Here is a 12,801-nt window from a genome sequence, read left to right on the forward strand (position 1 = left end):
GCGTTCATGGAAGCCTGTCTGGTCCGTGAACACATTAGAAGAGGAGGAAGAGGAGTTAAAATTAGGTCGGGTACTTACCCAAATTTGACACAAAGTGATGGCGGGGGCTACAGGATCAGACACCTAAAAAAACAACACACACCTCTTAAATAAAAACAAGTTTGTCACAAATAATAAATAATCATTTCAAGAAGAAAAGATCTGAAGAAATAAACTGAAATGGTCCAATTTTGAATCCATCCACATCTCCTTTCATGCAGCTGTTTACTTTAAAAAAAAGTTGGCATTAAAGTCTCTCTCTAACTCCTCAAGTTAAACACTAACTTTTGACTGCAGGGGATAAATTCAAAAATGATAATTGTGACTGAAATTTCTATTTCTGGTGTTGTGAATGTCCTACATTCTGTTTAGATGCAGGTAAGGGTGGGGGTGGAATGATTTTTGTCTCCAGGGCCCAAAGATGTGTATTTCTCTTGCTGAAGAATGCTTTTGTTCTGATAAATTGACAGTGTCAGTTTCCCACATTGCCACAGTGTGGCATATACTATAGGGAGCAGTAGTGGGAACACAGATGCTACATACGATTGGCGTCAGTCAATGTGACAGTTCTTGTTTTTTCTTTCCTTTTGAAGGAGGGGAGGGGGGCTATTTTTCTAAATCTGAACTTCCAAGTCGAGGAAGCAGGAAGGAACAGGAATTAATACACCTACACTCCCCTTTTCCCTTCAGAATGGCAAAAATCTCTTTGTACTCGCATCATAATTACTGGTGGGCGCCAGTTTGGGAATCGTTATCCATGCCTCCTTCACACTTACTTTTTCTGTTTTTGCAAGTATTGTAGCGTGTTTTGAGAACAAGCAATTGACAACTAGGTCTTTTCTCAACCTCACTCCAGTTTCTGTACGCCGTCTTAATGTTAAGGAACGGGTATTGCTTGAAGTGGCGTTCCTTGTTCTAGCATATGCTTCCTATTTTGAGATTTATTTTTTTTTTTTTGCAGCCAGGCGTGGATGGAAAGTAACCAGCAGACGAGGTGCTGAGGACGTTTCTCCAGGGAAATAATGTTGATGAACAAGCTCTATTTTGGAGTCTTTCCATGCAGTCTGACAATCTGAGCCTGTTCAAAATGCAAACAAAAGTAATTTTATCCCCCAAAATGTTTTACTTTTCACTTTTAATTAGTAGTTTTACTGCTGAGCACCTTGGTATATTTTATAAAATACAACCCACCCCCCAAACAGACAAATACACACCATCATCAACTAAACTTGCATGCTTTATATTTATGAAAACCTTCCACCAGATGGGAAAATAAACATGACAAACTGCAACTACTTCATAATAATATGTAATAATATATGTGAAATAATGGATGTCTGCTGCATGTTTTAGTTCATATTTATGAAACTTTCCACATTAAAAAGAAGCTCCCATGGTAAAAAAAAAAAAATCATTTAACCAACTTTGTGTCTAGCAATGTATAAGTATTACCATTAGACATCAAGCAAGAGTGAAATATTTGATGGGATGTTAAAGAAAAACAAAAAAACTAATGCTGTGAGAACAATTTCATGAATTCTCAAGAAGGACAAAATTCAAATGAAAAAATTCCTTTAAAAAAACAAAAACAAATCAAAAACCTGCTGACTGATTTTGCCAGATGTGAAAATATTCTACCAATTATCCAACCCCAGTCGCTAACAAAAAAGCAGACAATCGGTCATTTAAAGATCAATCCACAAAATTGTGTATTACAAAAGGTATTTTCCAATATTTCCTTCATGTACCTTGCCTTCTAATTTATCTGCTGAAGTACTGACGCACGTGTGAGCTAGCCTTCTGTCACCGTGCCAGTGCAAAGAATTCATCTGTTGTTCTCGAATCTTTGAGCTGCATGCCGACAGAATGCTTCAGAGCTCGCTGCCCTGACCCATTTTCTTCTACAGATACAAACAATGAAAAGTGGCCACTCTCTTATAACACCATCTTCAGCTTTTCTCCTCCAAGTATCCCCATCAAGGCCACCCTTTTTACACAGACACACACACACAAACACACAATAACTACTGTGCTATCTGCACACGCAATGTTGACTGAGAAAGTAACTGCTAACTTGGGACCTTATTAAGTGTTTAGAAAATATGCCTCACTTCCTGTTTGCTTGTCTTACCATCAACTTAAGTTGCGTGCCACTGCTTTGTGGTTTGGATTCTTTATTTATACCTTTATTTACCCAGGGTGGTTTAGCAAGTGCTAATATTATTTTTCTGCAGCTCGAAGCAACACACACACACACACAAAGCTTACAGGAGTGTGTGTGTAACACAAACAGACTTTTGAGGCCACATCCAGATTTCCTGAGGTAAAAAAATGAGAACCTGGACTAGCGTTAGTGCCAACGCCTGACCAATGGCTGTGATGGGTTTCCTGAGTAGTAGAGGGCCTGAGACCTGGGCACTAAATTTGATTGATCTTTGAGTGTCTGAGTCCAGCACGTTCTGTGCTCAGACATCTGGGGAAATGTCCAGCTGAGCAGAAAATGTGATCTGGCCAGAAATCGTGGAAAACACGGGATAGAGTTGCTCCAGGTGTGTGTGCGTGTTGCTGTCCGTTGCCAACCTTGGCCAACTCAGAGAATTTAAAGCAACGTTAGAGTGAACGAGCTCTGTGCCTGTAAGGCAGCAGTAGGAAACAGCAGCTGTTCCAAATCTGTCCAAGAAGAAATTTTTTAAAACTACCCTCAAACTTTTACGGTTTCCCAAAGATTGTGTTCATGGTGGGGCTGGGAATAGGGGGTGGGGATATATATGTGTGCACACATTAGAGCTGCCACAAACTATTATTTTGATAGTCAACTAGTCACCGATTATTTTTGCGATTAGTCGACTAATCAGATCATGCATCCATTGGACGTAAAGCTTATTGCACCAGCATGCATGTTTAAGGTATGTGCTAACTAAAAATAAAGACAAGATGATAGTTTATTAAATTTTAATGAAATTTGCAGATTGTTTTGGTGAAATTTTAATAAACTCAGCTGTCTGCTCCTTGCTATTTAAAATATAACAGGACACCGGAGTATATTCTCTACCATCTCACACTTCTGATAATCAGTTGTCTGCTTGACGTTTATTCAGCTGTGTAAAAACGATAACTTTAATCTCAGCCAAACCGATTTACTCAGGAACAAATAAAATACTAAAAAAAGCCAAACAATATCATTTTTAAGTTATCTAAGTGACTTACATATCATGTTTAACCTGAGTAGCGAAAGACGGCTGAGTTTAAACCAGATATTTGAGGTTTACACAGCTACATTCTCGCCTGAAAATATGTTAAACCTTTATTTTGTGACCCAGAAAGAATAATAAGAGTAATATTAAAACAAACTAGCTGCCGCCATTGTTGGAAACTGCGCAGAATGAATTCTGGGACAGAGCTACTTCTTCGGGGTTTAACGGCAGCTGGCATCCTTGTACATGCAGTGCTGCCATCTTCTGTTTCACTCTGTTATTACACTCTTAAATCCTACTACTTATTCCTGCGTCTTTTGTGATCTTACAAAGCTTCAAACGACGCGTCGACTATTAAATTAGTCGTCGACGATTTTGATAGTCAACGTAATCGTGACTAGTCAACTAATCGTGGCAGCCCTAGCACACATTCTTAAATTAATTATTAAACCTATTTTATAGGATTTATTTCTTTAAATGTACTAAGTACTTTTTGATTTGATTTCAATTTTTAAAGCGTCTCTGTGGTGACCTACCTTGAAAACATAACACATTACAGGAAACACCAGGAGTAGTTTGTTTGGTGAAACTAGCTTTCAAAATAAAAGGGAGTCAATCCGTGATTGAATGGTTGAATTTTTCTCTCTCTCTCTCAAAAGGATTAATTGCTAATGTGTGTCCCCTTTTGTAAAGTTAGTTTTGATTTTTCTCCAAGCTCTAGTTTTTCTCACACTTAGTTATAGTCTTTCACTGAGTAAAATTATGTGTGGGAAAGACTATTTTCCTAAAGTCTACATTAACAACGTGCACACAAGTCTCATGATATTCAAAAGTGAGGCTTTCAGGTCATGACTACTATACATGGTTGTGAGCTAGAATAAGACCTAATTTGGTCTAATTTGGCAGCTTTCACCTATTTTGTGTCTAACACAGAGACAGTCTAACAGAAATGTTGTGCTGACAGAGATTTCACTCAGCTACACTGGAAGGAGCTCACCGTTAATCCTGAGCAGATAACTTATCAAGCACATTTTTCTAATCTCAGGCATATATGACTCATATTTTTTCTTTTCCAAAATAACTGTTAGAACTGTAAGAAAACATCTGCTTTCAGACATAATCCTAATTTTAAAAAACAAATAACAAAACAAAGAAAAAAAATAATACTTACCCAATTACAAAGCTCTAAAAGGAAAAATAGAGGGATTGTGTGTGGCAGTTGTTTAATAAAAAGAAAAAACACATCAAAAATAAATGAATAAAAGACAAAGATGACAAATCTAGATTTAAAAAAAGAGGAAAAACCACTCCTGCTGCAAGCAAGCTCAGCCTTAATTAGACAACACTTCACTTTCATGAAAAGTAAAACGAATACCTGCTGTACATTATGGCACAAAGGCTTAGCTACCAATAACACATTTTTATCCAATATATGTTGATATATTCTACAAATAAACACAGACAAGTGGAAGAAGATGGATTGAAGGCACAATAAAAAAAAACAACCTTTTTTGAACTACAATTCCCAGAATGCCCTGGAAGATGTAATTTGTGTTATTGTTCATTTGTTGTTCATTGTTCAATTTATTTCATCAAAAAGTGTCAACTAGCTTTTCTCAGTAGATCTTGTTTTCACTGTGAGAGTATATGAGGCAACTATAACCGAACACCACCGATTCTAAAGTAAAAATAAAAGTTATGAATTTAAAGGGACGACTTTTTTTTTTAATTTAAGTAGGTTTATATGTCAACAATGTTAACCATGGAAAGTTTACATCATACTAGATCTAAAAAATATGTGCATTATTGATATTTTATGAGATATGACTCAGAAAAGAACTAAATTCTTTCAAGTAAAGTGCAGCAAAGAGGTGGGAAAGAAAATGTCATGTTGTCCATGACCTCTGAATTACACCGTGCGATGCTACATCGATCTCTGGCAAACTACGGCAACAGCAGCATGCACCTGTCACTGTTACCGCACATCACATCTCAACACAATTTAGCACAATTACTACTTAGGCACGATGGGGGGCACAGGGACATTTGGGGAGTTAGTATCTGCTGGGCCATGGTCCTCATCGGTAAGATGCGTGTAGATGCCAATAGGGGCGCAAAGAGGCCCAGGTGGCAGCAGATCTGGTCCCTCGGGAGACCTGCACATCAGCGACAGGAAAAGTGGTGGAGTCCCAAGGTGCCAAAAATAAACCGGGTCAGAAACCACCGTTAATGATTCTTCCACAGGTTGAACTATGAGATTCTTTAAGATCTTTACTTCTTCCAGATCAATTTTGATTACCAGAGGTTGTCTTTCTATCACTTTGGCTCAAGCTAAACTAAACTGTGAGTGAGCTTGGGCTTTTAGGTTGGGGCAAAAATCCACCACTGTGAAGGAAAGGGGTGCACTTGACTTACAACATAAAAAGCATTTTGGACTAACTGCAAGCTATGGAGAGGTGAGTGTTGAAGACCCAAATAGAGAGAACTGCAGTAGTCCAGCCTTGAGGTGATGAAGGCATCAATGCGTTTTTCTAGATCTTTAGTAGGAAGATAAGACGCCACTTTGGCAATTTCATGTAACTGATAAAAACTGGTTTTCACAACTTTGGACATTTGCTTCTCCAATTTAAAAGAGCTATCTAAAAACACTCAGAGATTTCTTACAGTGTGGGAATGATGACAAGCAAGAGGACCAAGGGTATCAGTCAAGTTATCCAAAAGGGCACGAGTTCCAGAAACAATACAATTATGTGTTGACCGTTTTTTAACATCATGTACAGTTAAGCAGAGGCAGCACTGGGACGGAGACATCCAGTTTCAAGGGGAAGTAAATTTGGATGTCATCAGCGTAACAGTGAAAGGGAATGTTGTATTTCCTGAAAATAGATCCCAAAGGCAGCGTTATAAAGATAACAGAGTTGGACACAAAACAGACCCCTGTGGCAAAAATGGTGACTATTCCACTTTCAAAGATACTGGCAGCAGCCAGTAATACCTCTTTCTTTACTTTTTACTTAATTTTTTAGTGCTCTTGTACTTTCTGCCGTGACCAAAAATTTCTCACGTGTGGGACTAGGTTTATCTCTCAGCCACCTAAGCAGATGCACCTGTTGTATGAATTTCAAAATCTTATGTCGTCTTATTTGAGTTCTTACATTCCCAAGATTTTCAGAAAACTTGGCCTTTGTCGAGGTCACCAATATTCAAACTTGTCGAAGGTTTTTAGTAGATACAGGTCTGGTATCAATTTGAAACTCCCACATCACTTCTTTCTTGAGTTATCACGCTCACAAACGTGGGTGCCTGCCTGCTCAGCTGACAGGATGACGACAATACCCATCAGTCTTTTATCACTGAGGGGTAAAAACCATAACCATCTGTACATAAAATAAGCGTTTCGTAATGGAAAAAAGAAAGTTTTTTTAAAAAAGTTTTACTGCTTATTTTGGCTTCTTATTGTCATTTGTTTACAAGAACAAAATTATTATTCAAATAAAACCACTTGGTATAGCTCAGCAGGTTGTGAAAGCAACCCAGAAGGTGAAGGCCTACTGCAGGCACCCGGCTTCCAGTCCATATGGGCCATGTACTACATGTCATTCCTGACTCTCTCCCCCTGCTTACCTGTGTACTCCACTGTACTGTCACCTAGTACTACTCTGAACTCTCCTTCAACTCTGCTGTAGTTTGAAAACCTTTGTTAGCTAGGCAGTAACAAAGCTGCACTAATAAATTAAAGAGACATGGGCAAAGAAATGTGCAATCTTTTTTTGATAGCAACTTAATAAAATGAGGCAATTTCACTCAATGCCACATCCATTATGATAACTTAGGTTGAAGTATTTTCCAAGGAAAAAAGACAATGAGCTAAATGCTAAAATTATCAAAGCCATTAACTGTTCAGATAGACCACTTTCCTATCAAACAGAACTGATCATCCAAGTACATTAGACCATTTACACAATTCTAAAGAGCCACAATCTGTCAAAGAAAAGTAATTTAGGTCCTGAAAAGCTCTTTTTTTCCCCATCAGGTTACGACAGATGGAATTAAAAGAGTTTAAAAACACTGTACACGCATCACCTTTGTTCTAACCTTCAACTCCATGCTGCACTCTGGACCACTTTGCTGTTTTTAACGGGGTATGTGATGTTTGTGAATGCTCACGTTGCACAGCTGACCCAAACTTGTCACACAGATCTGCCAGGTCTGAAGCTGGGTCCATTTCCTCTGTGGACACATGCTTTCTAAGTGCTCCTACAACGGACAACTTGATTGGGCCTTAATGTTTACAGCCCGAAAAGGTAGACCAAAGCAATGAAAAATACATATCCCTGTAAACACCTTGCCCTTTTTCCTGGGCTTTATGGTGTATTTATAACCACTTCTTTCCAGCACTAGAGAAAAGTGAAAGCCATGTTCAGATTAAATTAGTGCACGGCACCCTTTTCTGAACTAGGCACAGTTCAGGACCAGTGGGCTTGCACGAATAGGCCCGAGGGCAGACTCAAGTGCAGGGACAATAACCTATAAGGAGACAAGTGGCTGCTTTGCTCTACACCTGACATGTTAACCGCTCGTGAGAGCTTCACGTGGACCAAAAAAAATAAGACTACAGACTTCAGCTCCAGGTTTGAATTTGTAACTACACATTTTGTGGTATAATTACACAAAGGTTCACTGACAGAATTTAAAAAAAAAAACATTTTGCTGGGTCCTTGAAGAGTAAACAAAATGTACCAGGAAAAATACAACGCGAGCTGTCTACAACAGATTACTGTCCCACTTCCTGTTTAACATTAACTGCATTTGTCATATTTGTGCGGACACACAATGTTCCTGTGCAATTACAGATTACTGCCAACATCATCAGACTAAACTGTGATCTTGTTTACAGCCTTTATGACTGTTTAACTGCTTATCCTTGTAACCCAGTTCGACTTTTGTTTAGTGAGCTTGTCACTTCCTTTGATCTCGGCAATAAAGGTGCACAAATGAGGGGAGCTGCATCTGCAGCTTGGAGTTGTAAAAGTAAAACTCTTCTGGTGTGCGAGTGTGTTTTGAAACATCAATGAGGCCAGCCCTTCCACAACACTAGATGGTCCACTTCAGACTCCTTCTCGCTGATGAAAACGGTCTCTTTGATTTAGGCGAGGGTGGGACAGACAACACCCACTTGCTCACTGCGAGTTAAACGGGTCTTTGCCTTCCTCTGCACGGACTTTGTGCTACGGAGCTGGCAGGTTAAAGATTGTTTGTACTCATGTCAGTCTGCATCACTTGCAAATTCACATGTACACACTGTTCGTTCACACTGAGATTTTCTTTAAGGAATTTTGGTCACACCTGTATATAAGTGCATCTTCTACAGACACATTCAGACAGTTCCCCCTCTAAACTCCCAGAGTTTTCTGGAAAGTTCCACTCTGCTTTCGGGAATTTTCCACACCTGTCCACAGGTTGCCCCCACCAAGTTTTACCTAATCCCCCCACCTGCCTAGCCTGTTTAATATTGCCTTGCAGGGACCATCCTTTCCCGCCTTTCTGTTACCTGTATATGTTGTTTGCCTATTAACTGGTTTGTTCTCCTGATTATACCTGCATGTTTCAAACGGAAACCCTAGACCTTGAATATAATAACAACCATGCTGCATATGGAAAACTGCATCTCTGCACGTCCCTCCCTCCTGTTCCCTACTTGCCCCTACAAACCAGTCCCAAGTCCACCATCATGGTAAAAATGGTAAATGGCCTGTATTTGTATAGCGCTTTACTAGTCCCTAAGGACCCCAAAGCGCTTTACACAACCAGTCATCCACCCATTCACACACTGGTGATGGCAAACTATATTGTAGCCACAGCCACCCTGGGGCGCACTGACAGAGGCGAGGCTGCCGGACACTGGCGCCACCGGGCCCTCTGACCACCACCAGTAGGCAATGGGTGAAGTGTCTTGCCCAAGGACACAACGACCGAGACTGTCCAAGCTGGGGCTTGAAACGGCAACCTTCCGATTACAAGGCGAACTCCCAACTCTTGAGCCACGATCGCCCCTCATAGACTCTCAGACTTTTACATGCGTCTCTGATAAATCTGTGAGGGCTCAGAGCTGTTCCAATGAGAAAATCTGTGGAGCTGGAGTCTCAAAGACCTTTTAAAACCAATATGTTCAGTAAAACCACACGTAAATATACATAACACAAAAACACTAGATTTGCTTCATGCAAAGTAGAGCTTTTGCTAAGATCTGATGTTTTATGTCAAAGCAGTTCACACACTGAAATGTTGATCCACTGATTTGCTGTAAGGTGTGAGGGCTCAGTGACAAAGGGAAAAAATCTCACACCATTTGCTTTGGTTGCAGGTAGATTGCCACAATCGCCTGTATTTTACACTGAAGATACTAAAATGTCTGCAAAACACTCACTAACCATGGAGCAGCAGTGAAACATGAAAAACGTGACACAAACCACAAATGCAGAACATTCACCTTCAAAATAACAGTTATAACAAACACATTTCAAAAGGTGAAACTTCTACTTTGAAGGCAAATGACTTTTATTTCCTGTTTGTGTAGCACTGTTCACTTTCGAACCACTAGTAGTTTGTAGTTTGTGAGTGTTTGCAAGCAAACAGAGTGACAGGTCTTCTATACTAACTACAGACAAGCATAGCAATGTGCTAAAGCAATCACAAGCAGGATTTTGGTGCTGCACCACATAATCCACTGCGACCAATGTTATGCAAGCAATTACCAACAAACTCCAGCAACCAGTCGCCAAACAGGCACGGAAACACACATTTTTCTCAGCACCTTCTGGTTGCCAGGGGGATGCCAACTGGTCTCCAAGCCTGTGTGACTGATGCCTAAGTAAAAGTGTAAAGGATTAGACGAGACCTAAATAATGAGGGCTCTCAAAAACTTAAGTTGCGTTTACACACCAACACAGCTAGTTGGAGACACCATGGACAAGTAGTCTTTCCTATTTACCTGAATGTCACATGTGTAGTTGGTGGGCTGTAATATGCAGTCTAAGTGGAGAGACTGTGGGGCCACAAAAAAGGCATGCATGCAGATGTCTGTTCGGAGCCACACTGAGCAAAGGGGATGCTAGAGGAAACCAGAACACAGCTATTCCTGTTTATAGGTTACAAAAACATCTTCTTCAATGTTACAGTGGGGCAAAAAAGTATTTAGTCAGCCACCGATTGTGCAAGTTCCCCCACTTAAAATGATGACAGAGGTCAGTAATTTGCACCAGAGGTATACTTCAACTGTGAGAGACAGAATGTGAAAAAAAAAATCCATGAATTCACATGGTAGGATTTGTAAAGAATTTATTCGTAAATCAGGGTGGAAAATAAGTATTTGGTCACCTCAAACAAGGAAAATCCCTGGCTCTCACAGACCTGTAACGTCTTCTGTAAGAAGCTTTTCTGTCCCCCACTCGTTACCTGTATGAATGGCACCTGTTTGACCTCATCATCTGTATAAAAGACACCTGTCCACAGCCTCAACCAGTCAGACTCCAAACTCCGCCATGGCCAAGACCAAAGAGCTCTCGAAGGACACCAGGAAAAGAATTGTAGACCTGCACCAGACTGGGAAGAGTGAATCTACAATAGGCAAGCAGCTTGGTGTGAAAAAATCAACTGTGGGAGCAATCATCAGAAAATGGAAGACATACAAGACCACTGATAATCTCCCTCGATCTGGGGCTCCACGCAAGATCTCATCCCGTGGGGTCAAAATGATCATGAGAACGGTGAGCAAAGATCCCAGAACCACACGGGGGGACCTGGTGAATGACCTGCAGAGAGCTGGGACCAAAGTAACAAAGGTCACCATCAGTAACACACTACAACGGCAGGGAATCAAATCCCGCAGTGCCAGACGTGTTCCGCTGCTGAAGCCAGTGCATGTCCAGGCCTGTCTGAAGTTTGCCAGAGAGCACATGGATGATACAGCAGAGGATTGGGAGAATGTCATGTGGTCAGATGAAACCAAAGTAGAACTTTTTGGTATAAACTCAACTCGTCGTGTTTGGAGGAAGAAGAATACTGAGTTGCATCCCAAGAACACCATACCTACTGTGAAGCATGGGGGTGGAAACATCATGCTATGGGGCTGTTTTTCTGCCAAGGGGACAGGACGACTGATCCGTGTTAAGGACAGAATGAATGGGGCCAAGTATTGTGAGATTTTGAGCCAAAACCTCCTTCCATCAGTGAGAACTTTGAAAATGAAACGAGGCTGGGTCTTCCAACATGACAATGATCCAAAACACACCGCCCGGGTGTGTTTTGGAAGTTGTATTTTTGTTATTGACCAAATACTTATTTTCCACCCTGATTTACGAATAAATTCTTTACAAATCCTACCATGTGAATTCATGGATTTTTTTTTCACATTCTGTCTCTCACAGTTGAAGTGTACCTCTGGTGCAAATTACTGACCTCTGTCATCATTTTAAGTGGGGGAACTTGCACAATCGGTGGCTGACTAAATACTTTTTTGCCCCACTGTAGATCATAAACTGGCTTATGAGTGACAGCCAGGATCAGTTTCTCCTCCAAAATCGTTGCCAGTATCGATATCATAAATCCCAGCCTTCTTATTTTTGATGAGTCAGTCAGGGAGAAGTGACAGTGATGAGTGCTGTGCTGATCCAAATATTTACAGTAGCTGAGAGCACTGTGAGAATCACACAAAAAAAAAAAAAAAACACTGAAAGCATTTGTGTGTCATCGGCTTCAAAGGATTTGTAAATAAAAAGGAAAAATGCTGCCTGACCATACAACCGTGCGATGAGAGCCACAAGCAGCTAAATGATGTCAAAAAACTGGCACAAAAGCAACCTGAGAAGCAAACAGTAAGGGCCAGACAGTGCTGGCTTTCAGTGATGGGACTTTTTAAAATAAGAGGGAAATTTTCATAATATATCAAAAAATGACTGAATGTTTGGGGGGGGGGCGGGGGGAGGATTTAGATGAGTCATCAAATGTTCTAGGTCAGCTTGTACTACACCTCAATGGTCCATCAAATTACAAACACTGGTGTCATATTCACTGTTTTTAAACCTTTGCCCTCTTAACCGCTCTGAAAGAAGTGGGAAGAGTTTTTTCTGCGTCAACAGAGAAAACTATCCCTTCTCACTGTTCAGCCACACGAGACTAACGTTCCACAAAGGAGACGGGAAAAAAATAAAGTTTAGTTGTAAACAAATACTGATGTCTCATCATATTTATTAAAACCAAAACTTGAAAATAACCATTTTTCTTAGAAATAAACTCTAAATACTAGAAAAATGCCCAAGGCTTATTTTGCAACACTTTAATCATCAGCATCAGAAAAAAGTTGCATTTACACAGACTAGAGCTCGAGGCCAACAAGTGCAATCCCTGAAAAGTGGCAAAACAAATTTAGGGCTTTGGTTAATATGGCTCTTTTTAATTTGATCCTTCTACAACAAATGAAAGTTGGGCCAGCAGAGGGTTTTAAGAGATTAGATCATTAATGTACTGGATCTGTCTGATGATAACAAAAGTGACCTCAGACCTGACACAG

At 40.3% G+C, this 12,801-nt stretch overlaps 1 protein-coding gene across 6 annotated transcripts in view; it reads right to left on the bottom strand.

The window, feature by feature from the left end:
• Positions 1–12,801, bottom strand: part of lpp (LIM domain containing preferred translocation partner in lipoma) — a 207,297-nt gene that overhangs the window by 175,116 nt on the left and 19,380 nt on the right. For 4 of the 6 annotated variants that reach the window (XM_085152074.1, XM_085152076.1, XM_085152078.1 and 1 more), the window contains one exon: positions 79–123. The exons of the other annotated variants lie outside the window; for them this stretch is intronic. The gene's annotated coding sequence lies outside the window, so the exon portion shown is untranslated. The remainder of the gene's footprint in view (positions 1–78; positions 124–12,801) is intronic. 6 annotated transcript variants of the gene reach the window in all.

This window comes from Neolamprologus multifasciatus, chromosome 23 (assembly GCF_963576455.1).
Source record: "Neolamprologus multifasciatus chromosome 23, fNeoMul1.2, whole genome shotgun sequence".
Lineage (NCBI taxonomy): Eukaryota > Metazoa > Chordata > Actinopteri > Cichliformes > Cichlidae > Neolamprologus > Neolamprologus multifasciatus.